Source organism: Gorilla gorilla, chromosome 7 (assembly GCF_029281585.2).
Source record: "Gorilla gorilla gorilla isolate KB3781 chromosome 7, NHGRI_mGorGor1-v2.1_pri, whole genome shotgun sequence".
Classification (NCBI taxonomy): Eukaryota; Metazoa; Chordata; class Mammalia; order Primates; family Hominidae; genus Gorilla; species Gorilla gorilla.
Genome location: NC_073231.2, coordinates 46431131 through 46441881, shown reverse-complemented (window position 1 = coordinate 46441881; position 10751 = coordinate 46431131).

Below are 10751 nucleotides of genomic sequence, written 5' to 3'. Positions count from 1 at the left end.
AATGACTACTCAGAAGCCACTATCATTTTTCATAGAATGCCAAGTATCTAGATTAGCAACTAACAATCTAGAACTCAGCTTTCCTGCTTCCAATTCAGTATCCTTTCCTGAAAGTGGGGGACTGGATGATGCGTAGACATCCCCAGTTAGGCTACTTAAGACCAAATATTTTATTTCAGCACTTATACACAGATAGTTAAGATGTAACACCAAAGGACCCAGAGGAATATAATTGAGACACTACCCTTACACATCAATAAGCTTAATTTAACCCCATAAATGTTTACTGAATGCTCACTATGTGTAAAGCATCTGTGCTCGGCACTGGAGGAGATACTGAGATAAACGCTACTTCAAACAAACAAACAAACAGAGGCCAGGCGCGGTGGCTCACACCTGTAATCCCAGCACTTTGGGGGGCCGAGGCAGGAAGATCACGAGGTCATGAGTTCGAGACCAGCCTGGACAATATGGTGAAACCCCATCTCTACTAAAAATACAAAAATTAGCTGAGTGTGGCGTCATGCACCTGTAGTCCCAGCTACTCAGGAGGCTGAAGTGGAAGAATCTCTTGAACCTGGGTGGCAGAGGTTGCAGTGAGCCTAGATCACACCACTGCACTCCAGGCTGGGCGACAGAGTGAGACTCCATCTCAAAAACACACACACACACAAAAACAAAAACAAGACACAAATTAGCTGGGTGTGGTGGCGGGCACCTGTAATCCCAGCTACTCAGGAAGCTGAGGCAGAGAGAACTGCCTGCACCCAGGAGGCAGAGGTTGCAATGAGTGGAGATCGCACCACTGCACTTCAGCCTGGGCAATGGAGTGAGACTCCATCTTAACAACAAACAAACAAACCCCACTCCTACTCTCATTCCTGCTGTCTTACAATCTAGTCTTTAGAAGATATACATAGGACAAAAACTGCCACTAGGAAAATAATGAAAATGTAGTTACATTTGAAAACAAATCATGTAACTTTAAATTGAGGTTTCGTAAGCTTTTGGCCTTTTATGACTCAAAGTACAGCCATTCCACTAGTCCATGTCACTTCATGGACCCAAATCTTTAGGAATAGGTTTTCATCAGACAATACCACCACTGTTGTGGTGGTACTTTATCAGGTAGATCCTATTCTTGTCCAGAAGAGGAAAATAATCTTTCAGTGTGATGTTGCAAAAATACCAAAACATTGGAAGCACAATGCTTAAATCCTGTCCACTTTGAGTGGAGTAACAGAGATAATGTTTTGCATTGTACAACAGCAGTTTTATAAAATCCATCTGAATTACAATTTTGATGCAGCTTCTTTCTTCAAAAAAGCAAATGCTTGGTGACTGCTTTACCAAAGAAAATTGAATAGAGGTTACCTTGTGAAATTAGTGTTTTCACAAATACACTGGAAAGAAATATTTGAAGTCATGTTAAAGACAATTTGATTAATTACTTTTATTTCCAAAGTTAGGCTTGCAACTTTAAATTTTGTTTTGTGACGTGACAGCTAACTGAGCCAGTTACTGGCTATGTGAGAAAGCTACTCTAATTCCTTTAGTTGTGCATCTTCTTCCAACCCAGCCTGGCCACTCATCTCTATTCAGAAGGTGTGGACAAAAAATATTTTACTGACTATTGCAAAACACTGAAAGAAAAGTATCTCCCACCACTGAGGCTATTCAAAAGAGCATTTATTATAAGCTCTAAAGGCAGTTCCAGAAACATTTTGAGCAACAATAGCCTTATTAAATGAAGGATGATGTTCATTTATATACAAATATTATACATATATATTTCTTAAAGTATTTATGTTATAGGCACATCTCATGCATTAATTCCTGACCTCAGTTTGCCATTTTAATATTCTGTATATTGTGTATTTGAATACTTTAACAAAGATGACTTTCACTTCTTGGAATGGTTCTTTAAAATCTAAGCACCATGTTTGTTCTAATTAACCTGAACTACAATCTGGATCTAGAATCTCACTGCAAGTTAGCTTGTGACCTTAAACTCTCATGGTTTTGTCTTGGACCCTTGTTTTTTAAAAGAAACCTCCACACTGAAAATCAAAAGGGAACATAATGGGATACAAATGGTGGCTTTAAGAAACTAAAGAAAGCTGAATTTTCACAAATTGTTGAATGAAATTATGGAAAGACAAAAATTGCTCTTGATGGTCTGAAGAAAATGCACTTTCCAATTCAAAATTATACTTCATGAAAGCACATTCTTGCCGTTTTCTACAGCAGAAATTACACTACACTGATTTAAAAGACATTTGATAAATCTACATCAAAATGCCTATAGTTAAAATCCTACTGATGTATTAAAACAAAAACAAAAACAAAAAACTAACAGTGGATCTGAGCCAGTTAATATGTGTAGGCAGGATTAATCACAAGCTTTACTTCATGTAAAAAGGAGGCTCTGATGAGATCTTAGATAATTCTGATTAAAAAGTCACCAAATTTGAATTCTTATCCTCATCTGTCATCTTATGCATGCTTTTCTAAATAACGAAGCAACAAAACATATCTCAAGTCTTAGCATATAAAATATATGTAGGTCAAATGTAACAAAGTATTTTTTATATTAAAATAACTGCAAGCAGCTAATACTATAAAGAGGGTGATATGGTTTGGCTGTATCCCCACCCAAATCTCATCTTGAATTCCCACATATTGCGGGAGGGACCCAGTGGGGAGGTAACTGACTCATGGGGGGCAGGTCTTTCCCGTGTTGTTCTCATGAGTGAATAAGTCTCATGAGAGCTGATGATTTTAGAAAAGGGGAGTTTCTCTGCACAAAATCTCTTCTCTGGTCTGCTGGCATGTGAGATGTTCCTTTCACCTTCCACCATGATTGTGAGTCCTCACCAGTTGCATGTTTTTTTTTTTAGTAAATTGCACAGTGTCGGGTATGTCTTTATCAGCAGCATGAAAATGGACTAATACAGTAAATTGGTACCAGGAGAGTGGGGCGCTGCTGAAAACGTACCTGAAAATGTGGAAGTGACTTTGAAACTGGGTAACAGGCAGAGGCTGGAACAGTTTGGAGGGCTCAGAAGAAGACAGAAAAATGTGGTAAAGTTTGGAACTTCCTAGAGACTTGTTGAATGGCGTTGCCCAAAATGCTGATAGCAATATGGACAATAAATTCCAGGCTGAGGTGGTCTCAGATGGAGATGAGGAACTTGTTGGTAACTAGAGTAAAGGAGACCCTTGACATGTTTTAGCAAAGAGACTGGTAGTATTTTGCCCTTGCACTAGAGATTTGTGGAACTTTGAACTTGAGAGAAATGATTTAGGGTATTTAGTGGAAGAAATTTCTAAGCAGCAAAGCATTCAAGAGGTGACTTGGGTGCTGTTAAAGGCATTTTTTTTTTTAAGGCATTCAGTTTTATAAGGGAGGCAGGGCATAAAAGTTCAGAAAATTTGCAGCCTGAAAATGCAACAAAAAAAAAAATTCCATTTTCTGAGGAGAAATCTAAGCCTGCGGCAGAAATTTGCAGTAACAAGTAACAAGGAGCGGATGTTAATCCCCGACAATGGGAAAAATGTCTCCAGGGCATGTCAGAGGTCTTCATGGCAGCACCTCTCATCACAGGCCTGGAGGCCTAGGAGGAAAAAGTGGTTTCAGGGCGGGCACAGTGGCTCATGCCGGTAATCTCAGCACTTTGGGAGGCCAAGGTGGGCGGATCACTTGAGGTCAGGAGTTCGAAACCAGCCTGGCCAACATAGCAAAATCCCATCTCTACAAAAAATACAAAAATTAGCTAGGCATGTCAGCACGGCATGTGCCCATCATCCCAGCTACTCAGGAGGCTGAGGCAGGAGAATTGCTTGAATCTGGGAGGCAGAGATTGCAGTGAGCTGAGATCGTGCCACTGCACTCCAGCCTGGGCAACAGAGTGACTCTGTCACAAAAAAGTGGTTTTGGGGACTGGGCTCAGGGTCCCCATGCTGTGTGAAGCCTAGGCACTTGGTGCCATGCATCCTAGCCACTCCAGCCATGGCTGAAAGGGGCCAACATAGAGTTTGGGCCGTGGCTTCAGAGGGTGCAAGCCTCAATCCTTGGCAGCTTTCACATGGTGTTGAGCCTGTGAGTGCACAGGTGTCAAGAATTGAGGTTTGGGAACCTCTGCTTAGATTTCAGAAGATATATCGAAATGCCTGGATGTCCAGGCAGAAGTTTGCTGCAGGGCAGGGCTCTCATGGGGACCCTCTGATAGGGCAGTGTGGAAGAAAAATGTGAAGTCAGAGTCAGGCATGGTGGCTCCCTCCTGTAATCCCAGCACTTTGGGAGGCCGAGAAGGATCACCTGAGGTCAGGAGTTCGAGACCAGCCTGGTGAATGTGGTGAAACCCCATCTCTACTAAAAATACAAAAACATTAGCCAGGCATGGTGGCACATGCCTGTAATCCCAGCTACTTGGGAGGCTGAGGCAGAATTGCTTGAACCCGGGAGGTGGAGGTTGCAGTGAGCTGAGATTGCACCACTGCACTCCAACCTGGAGAGTGAAACTCTGTCTCAAAAAAAAAAAAAAAAAAAAAAAAAGAAAAAAGAAAAATGTGGGGTCAGAGCCCCCACACAGCGTCACTACTGGGGCACTCCTAGAGTAGCTGTGAGAAGGCCATCCTCCAGACCCCAGAATGGTAGATCCACTGACAGCTTGCACCGTGTGCCTGGAAAAGTTGCAGACACTCAACACCAGCCCATGAAAGCAGCCAGAAGGCAGGGTGTACCCTGCAAAGCCACAGGTGTGGAGCTGCCCACGCGAACTCACCTCTTGCATCAACATGATGTGGATGTGAGACGGAGTCAAAGGAGATCATTTTGGAACTTTGACTACCCCACTGGATTTCTGACTTGCATGGGGCCTGTAGCCCCTTAGTTTTGGCCAATTTCTCCCATTTGGAATGGCTGTATTTACCCAATGCCCATTCCCCCATTGTATCTAGGAAGTAACTAACTTGCTCTTGATTTTACAGGCTCATAGGTGGAAGGGACTTGCCTTGTCTCAGATGAGACTTTGGACTGTGGACTTCTGAATGCTGAAAAATGAGTTAAGACATAGGGGGACTGTTGGGAAGGCATGATTCTTTTTCGTTGTTTTTTTTTTTTTTGAGACAGTGTCTTCTCTGTCGACCAGGCTGGAGTGCAGTGGTACAATCTCAGTTCACTGCAACCTCCGCCTCCTGGGTTCAAGCAGTTCTCCTGTCTTAGCCTCCCTAGTGGCTGGGATCACAGGTGTCTGCCACCACGTCTGGCTAATTTTGGTATTTTTAGTAAAAACGGGGTTTTGCCATGTTGGCCAGGTTGGTCTGAAACTCCTGATCTCAAGTGATCCTCCCAGATTAGCCTCCCAAAGCGCTGGGATTACAGGCATGAGCCACCACACCTGGCCTATGAGTGGTTTTGAAATGTGAGGACATGAGATTTGGGAGGGGCCAGGAATGGAATGATATGGTTTGGCTGTGTCCCCACCCAAATCTTGAATTCCCACGTGTTGTGGGAGGGACTCAGCAGGAGGTAATTGAATCATGGGGGCAGGTCTTTCCTGTGCTGTCCTTGTGATAGTGAGTAAGTCTCAGATCTGATGGTTTTAAAAATGGGGAATTTCTCTGTACAAGCTCTCTTCTCTTTGTGCCTTTCACCTTCCACCATGATTGTGAGGCCTCCCCAGCCACGTGGAACTGTAAGTCGATTAAACCTTTCTTTTGTAAATTGCCCGGTCTTGGGTATGCCTTTATGAGCAGAAAATGGACTAATACAGAGAGGAAAAAATCAAATTCTGATGTACCTGTGTCTGTCCTACACGAGAGTACCATCACACAAAAATACAAAATTTATAGAATAATTTGATGATAAAGACCATGAGATCTATCTCAAAGCAACTTTAAAATTTCCCCAGCTGGGTGCAGTTTTGTGTGCCTTTAGTCCCAGCTATGAGAGGCTGAGGCAGGATGACTGCTTGAGGCCATGAGTGGAAGGCTGCAGTGTGCTATGATTGTGCCTATGAACAGCCACTGCACTTCAGCCTGGGCAACATAGTGGAGACCATGTCTGTTAAAAAAAAAAAAAAAATTACCAATTAAAAAAACCTGAGGGTGAAGGAACCAAACTACAGAATAAGGAGGATGTAAACTGAATACTCCACAGGGCATTAAAAATTCATCTTCTGTTTTCAGCTAGAGATCCACAAAGGAGATAAATCATGTATGTGCCTAATTCAGGATAACTTACCACATTAGTACATCAATGCAAAATAAGTTGGAGGTTCACCTGGCATTAAATATATTGGTATGAAATCATAGCACATAAATTTTCCTTTTTGTCAGCAGTTACTGACAACCAGAGCTAAAACAGGATTTTCTCTCTATATAGCAGGCAATAAAAACAACTACAAGAATTCTAAATTCATCTAGCTGACATATTTAGTAATGACTGTAATATTTCATGCCTAATCCAGAGGCAGCAAAAAGCCCCATTTTCTCTCTAGTTCATAATTCTAATCTGACCATCTGGAATGTTGTACAATTTTAGGCTTAAGCAACATCCACAACACAATCTTGTTCATTAATTTTCTAAAAGTTGGTAAACATTACCTTACAGATAGATGTGCAACCTCCTAATTCTATAGATGTAAAATGGAGGCCCAGGGCCTTGTTCAAGGTCACATGGCTATCAACACAAGATCCCCGACTTTCTCACTCTCAGGTTGGTACGCTAATATACCACAATATTTCTAGGCTAATAAATACTTGTTTAAATACACCATGGCTGGGTGCGGTGGCTCATGCCTGTAATCTCAGCACTTTGGGAGGCCAAGGTGGGCGGATCACAAAGTCAGGAGATCGAGAAGACCATCCTGGCCAACATGGTGAAACTCCATCCTGTTAAAAATACAAAAAAATTAGCTAGGCCTGGTGGCACGTGCCTGTAGTCCCAGCTATTCGGGAGGCTGAGGCAGGAGAATCACTTGAACCTGGGAGGTGGAGGTCGCAGTGAGCCGAGATCATGCCACTACACTCCAGCCTGGTGGCAGAGTGAGACTCCATCTCAAAAATAAATAAATAAATTAATACACCATTAGGTTTAATACTTAAGAGTTAAGCCTAATAGGAATATAAAACCTTATGACAAATATGACTGGCCTGGAAATAAACCAGATTTATATATTGCAAATAAAACACAACACACAGAAGATTAATGGCATCTCTGACTACCAGACATTAAGTGTTCTATCAATATAATCTATGTAAACACTCTTCACTTTTAAACAGCAATTTAAAAAAGAATTTATTTTTTTGAGATGGAGTCTCGCTGTCTCCCAGGCTGGAGTGCAATGGTGTGATCTTGGCTAACTGCAACCTCCACCTCCCGGGTTCAAGTGATTCTCCTGCTTCAGCCTCCCGAGTAGCTGGGATTACAGACATGCACCACCATGCCTGGCTAATTTTTACATTTTTAGTAGAGACAGGGTTTCACTATGTTGGCCAGGCTGGTCTTGAACTCCTGACCACAAGTGATCCACTCACCTCAGCCTCTCAAAGAGCTGGATTACAGGCGTGAGCCACTGCGCCCGGTCAATTTTTTTTTCAGAGGCAGGATCTTGCTGTGTCACCCCGCTGGAGTGCTGCAGTGTGATCTCAGTTAACTGCAACCTCCACCTCTGGGGCTCAAGTGATCCTCCTGCCTCAGCCTCCTGAGTAGCTGGAACTACAGGCACATGCCACTGCACCCAGTTAATTTTTTTATTTTTAGTAGAGATGGGGTTTTACTATGTTCCCCAGGCTGGTCTTGAACTCCTGGCCTCAAGTGATCCTCCTGCCTCAGCCTCCTGAGTAGCTGGAACTACAGGCACATGCCACTGCACCCAGTTAATTTTTGTATTTTTAGTAGAGATGGGGTTTTACTATGTTCCCCAGGCTGGTCTTGAACTCCTGGCCTCAAGTGATCCTCCCACCTCAGCCTCCCAAAGTGCTGGGAAAACAGGCATGAGCCACTGCGCCTGGCCATTGAACAATAATTTTATATTATTTCTTAGACTATGTGCACTATTTTCAAATAATATTGATAAGCTTAGCAAAATTACACTAAGATGACAGCTCCATGCATAGTAAGATGTCTCTAAATGTATTTCTCTGTTAGCATGAGCTGAATTTGCCACCTAAGATAAATTCTTTTTCACAGTATCAACAAGTATGTCCCCACTTTCTAAGCAGAGAGATTAGCTGGGTATGGTGACTCACACCTGTAATCCCAGCACTTTAGGAGGCTGAGACGGGAGGACTGCTTGAGCCCAGGAGTTTGAGATGAACCTGGGCAACAAAGTGAGACTCTGTATCTACAAAAGATTAAAAAGAAAAAAAATTAGCCCGGCATGGTAGTGCATGCCTGTAGTTCTAGCTACTTGGGAGGCTGGGAGGATCACTTGAGCCCAGGAGGCCAAGGCTGCAGTGAGCAGTGATCACACTGCACTCCAGTGTGGGCAACAGAGCAAGACTCTAAAAAAACAAAATGAAAAAAATTAAATTAAAAAACGAAGATTATCTTGATAATAACTGCACGAAAGATAAGCAATTTAAAAAGCATAACCTAGTGTAAAAATGAAGTAACTGAATAATACAAATAATTTTGTGGTAATGTTTTTTATGCAGAAAAAATAATATAGAATCTGCACATAATTTGAAAAGTAAATTACCAAGTGTCAGAAAACTGTTAAGATCTCAGTGTTATATCTTAAATTTAACCAAGTAAAAATTTCTGATATTCAAACACATGGCAGGAATGTCCTGAGGCAAAGTTTAACGAATCCTCAGAAAATTAAGGCTAAAAAAAAGGCTAAAATAAATATAGAAAAAAACAGAAAATTAAGGCAAAAGAAAATTAAGGCTAAAAAAAATCAAACACCAAGTGTTCATCATACCTCAGCCTTTATTAACATGCAAGTACCATGTGCTTCAAGATAAACAGGCTTGCTTAGTCTTTGATTCAGTTTTAATGTCTTAAACTTAAGGTTACTTCTGATTCCAAAACATAAAATAACCTATGAAAACTGGTCAAAGTTAAACTTTATTTCTATTTTTCTTTGTTTGAGACTGAGTTTTGTTCTTGTTGCCCACGCTGGAGTGCAGTGGCACGATCTTGGCTCACTGCAACCTCTGCCTCCCAGGTTCAAGCAATTCTCCTGCCTCAGCCTCCCGAGTAGCTGGGATCACAGATGCGTGCCACCATAGGCGGCTAATTTTTCTATTTTTAGTAGAGATGAGGTTTCACCATGTTGGCCAGGCTGCTCTGGAACTCCTAACCTCAAGTGATCCACCCGCCTCAGCCTCCCAAAGTGCTGGGATTAGAGGCATGAGCCACCATGTCTGACCTTGACTTTTGAAATCGCTATTCAGGTTTATACTTGGCATCATTTGTCACCACGTGGCAGAATATAATTCTTGTACTTGATAAATAATCTTCTATATTAAAATATGTACCAGTATAGCTTAAGAAGTTACTAAGGCGGCTCTGGGCGCGCTGCCTGGAAGTTAGCCCTGCTCTGCAAGGAGCAGCTTAAAAAAAAGTTACTAAAAATATATAATTTATATTTAACTTCTTTCAATAAGCTGGAATGTATAATGTTTAGGTGTAAGAGGAAAAATTACTTTTGTGTATGGTTTTTGCAGTTTCCAGAAAAGCTGGTCCATATTAGGCCAGTCTTTTTTTTTTTGAGACAGTCTCGCTCTGTCACCCAGGCAGTGGTGCGATCTCGGCTCACTGCCACCTCCACCTCCCAGGTTCAAGCGATTCTCATGCCTCAGCCTCACGAGTAGCTGGGATTACAGGCATGTGCCACCATGGCCTAGCTAATTTTTGCATTTTTGGTAGAGATGGGGTTTTGCCATGGTGGCCAGGCTGGTCTCAAACTCCTGGCCTCAAGTGATCTACCCGCCTCGTCCTCTGAAAGTGCTGGGATTACAGGCATGAGCCACCGGGCTCAGCCATATTAAGCCAGTCTCAAATAAACTGGAGACTTAAGTTTATAGACCCTATAATGACAACTTTGTTCCACCTCTGAGATAAAGACAATACTAAATCCATCTCCAGTGCTTCTTTTCCCATGCATAAGGAATGATGCTGTCATAATTTTTCAAAAATTTTTTTTGGCTGCTTAATAGAAAAGCTGAATGAGCTTGATTTCAGTAGAAGACCCACTGATTATGGGTATATTTATTGGGACATATTTTAATAGAAGATAATTCATGTAGGATATCTTCAATGCATTATAATATGATTTTCACTGTATCTCTTCACATGTTATTCCATAACATTCTAATTGGATGGAGAAAGACTGGAATAGTTCAGAAAGGTGTAACTTTTAAGATCTGAATAAAGTTAATAGTGAGTCTTTTAAAATACATTTAAACAACTGGAAGTATAATCACAACAAGGGACTATGAAGGAAGAATAAATATTGCAAACGACGCTTTATAGTCAATGCAAATACAGTACTTTGAATTACCCAAAATGTATAATGCACAAGAACTCTAAGTCATGTAGTTTACTTGTTGACCAGCTGGCTACAGTTCAGTTTCTTCTGCAAAAGCTGTACCTAGTAACCTTCCAAAATTGTTTTTAAATAAAGTTCTTAAATTGTAGCAATAAACAAAAGGACAAAGTACACTTAAAGAATACTGCAGTTTATCAAAAGACGTAAGAAATTTCAACTCATACTTGGAGAGTTATAAAAATCAAT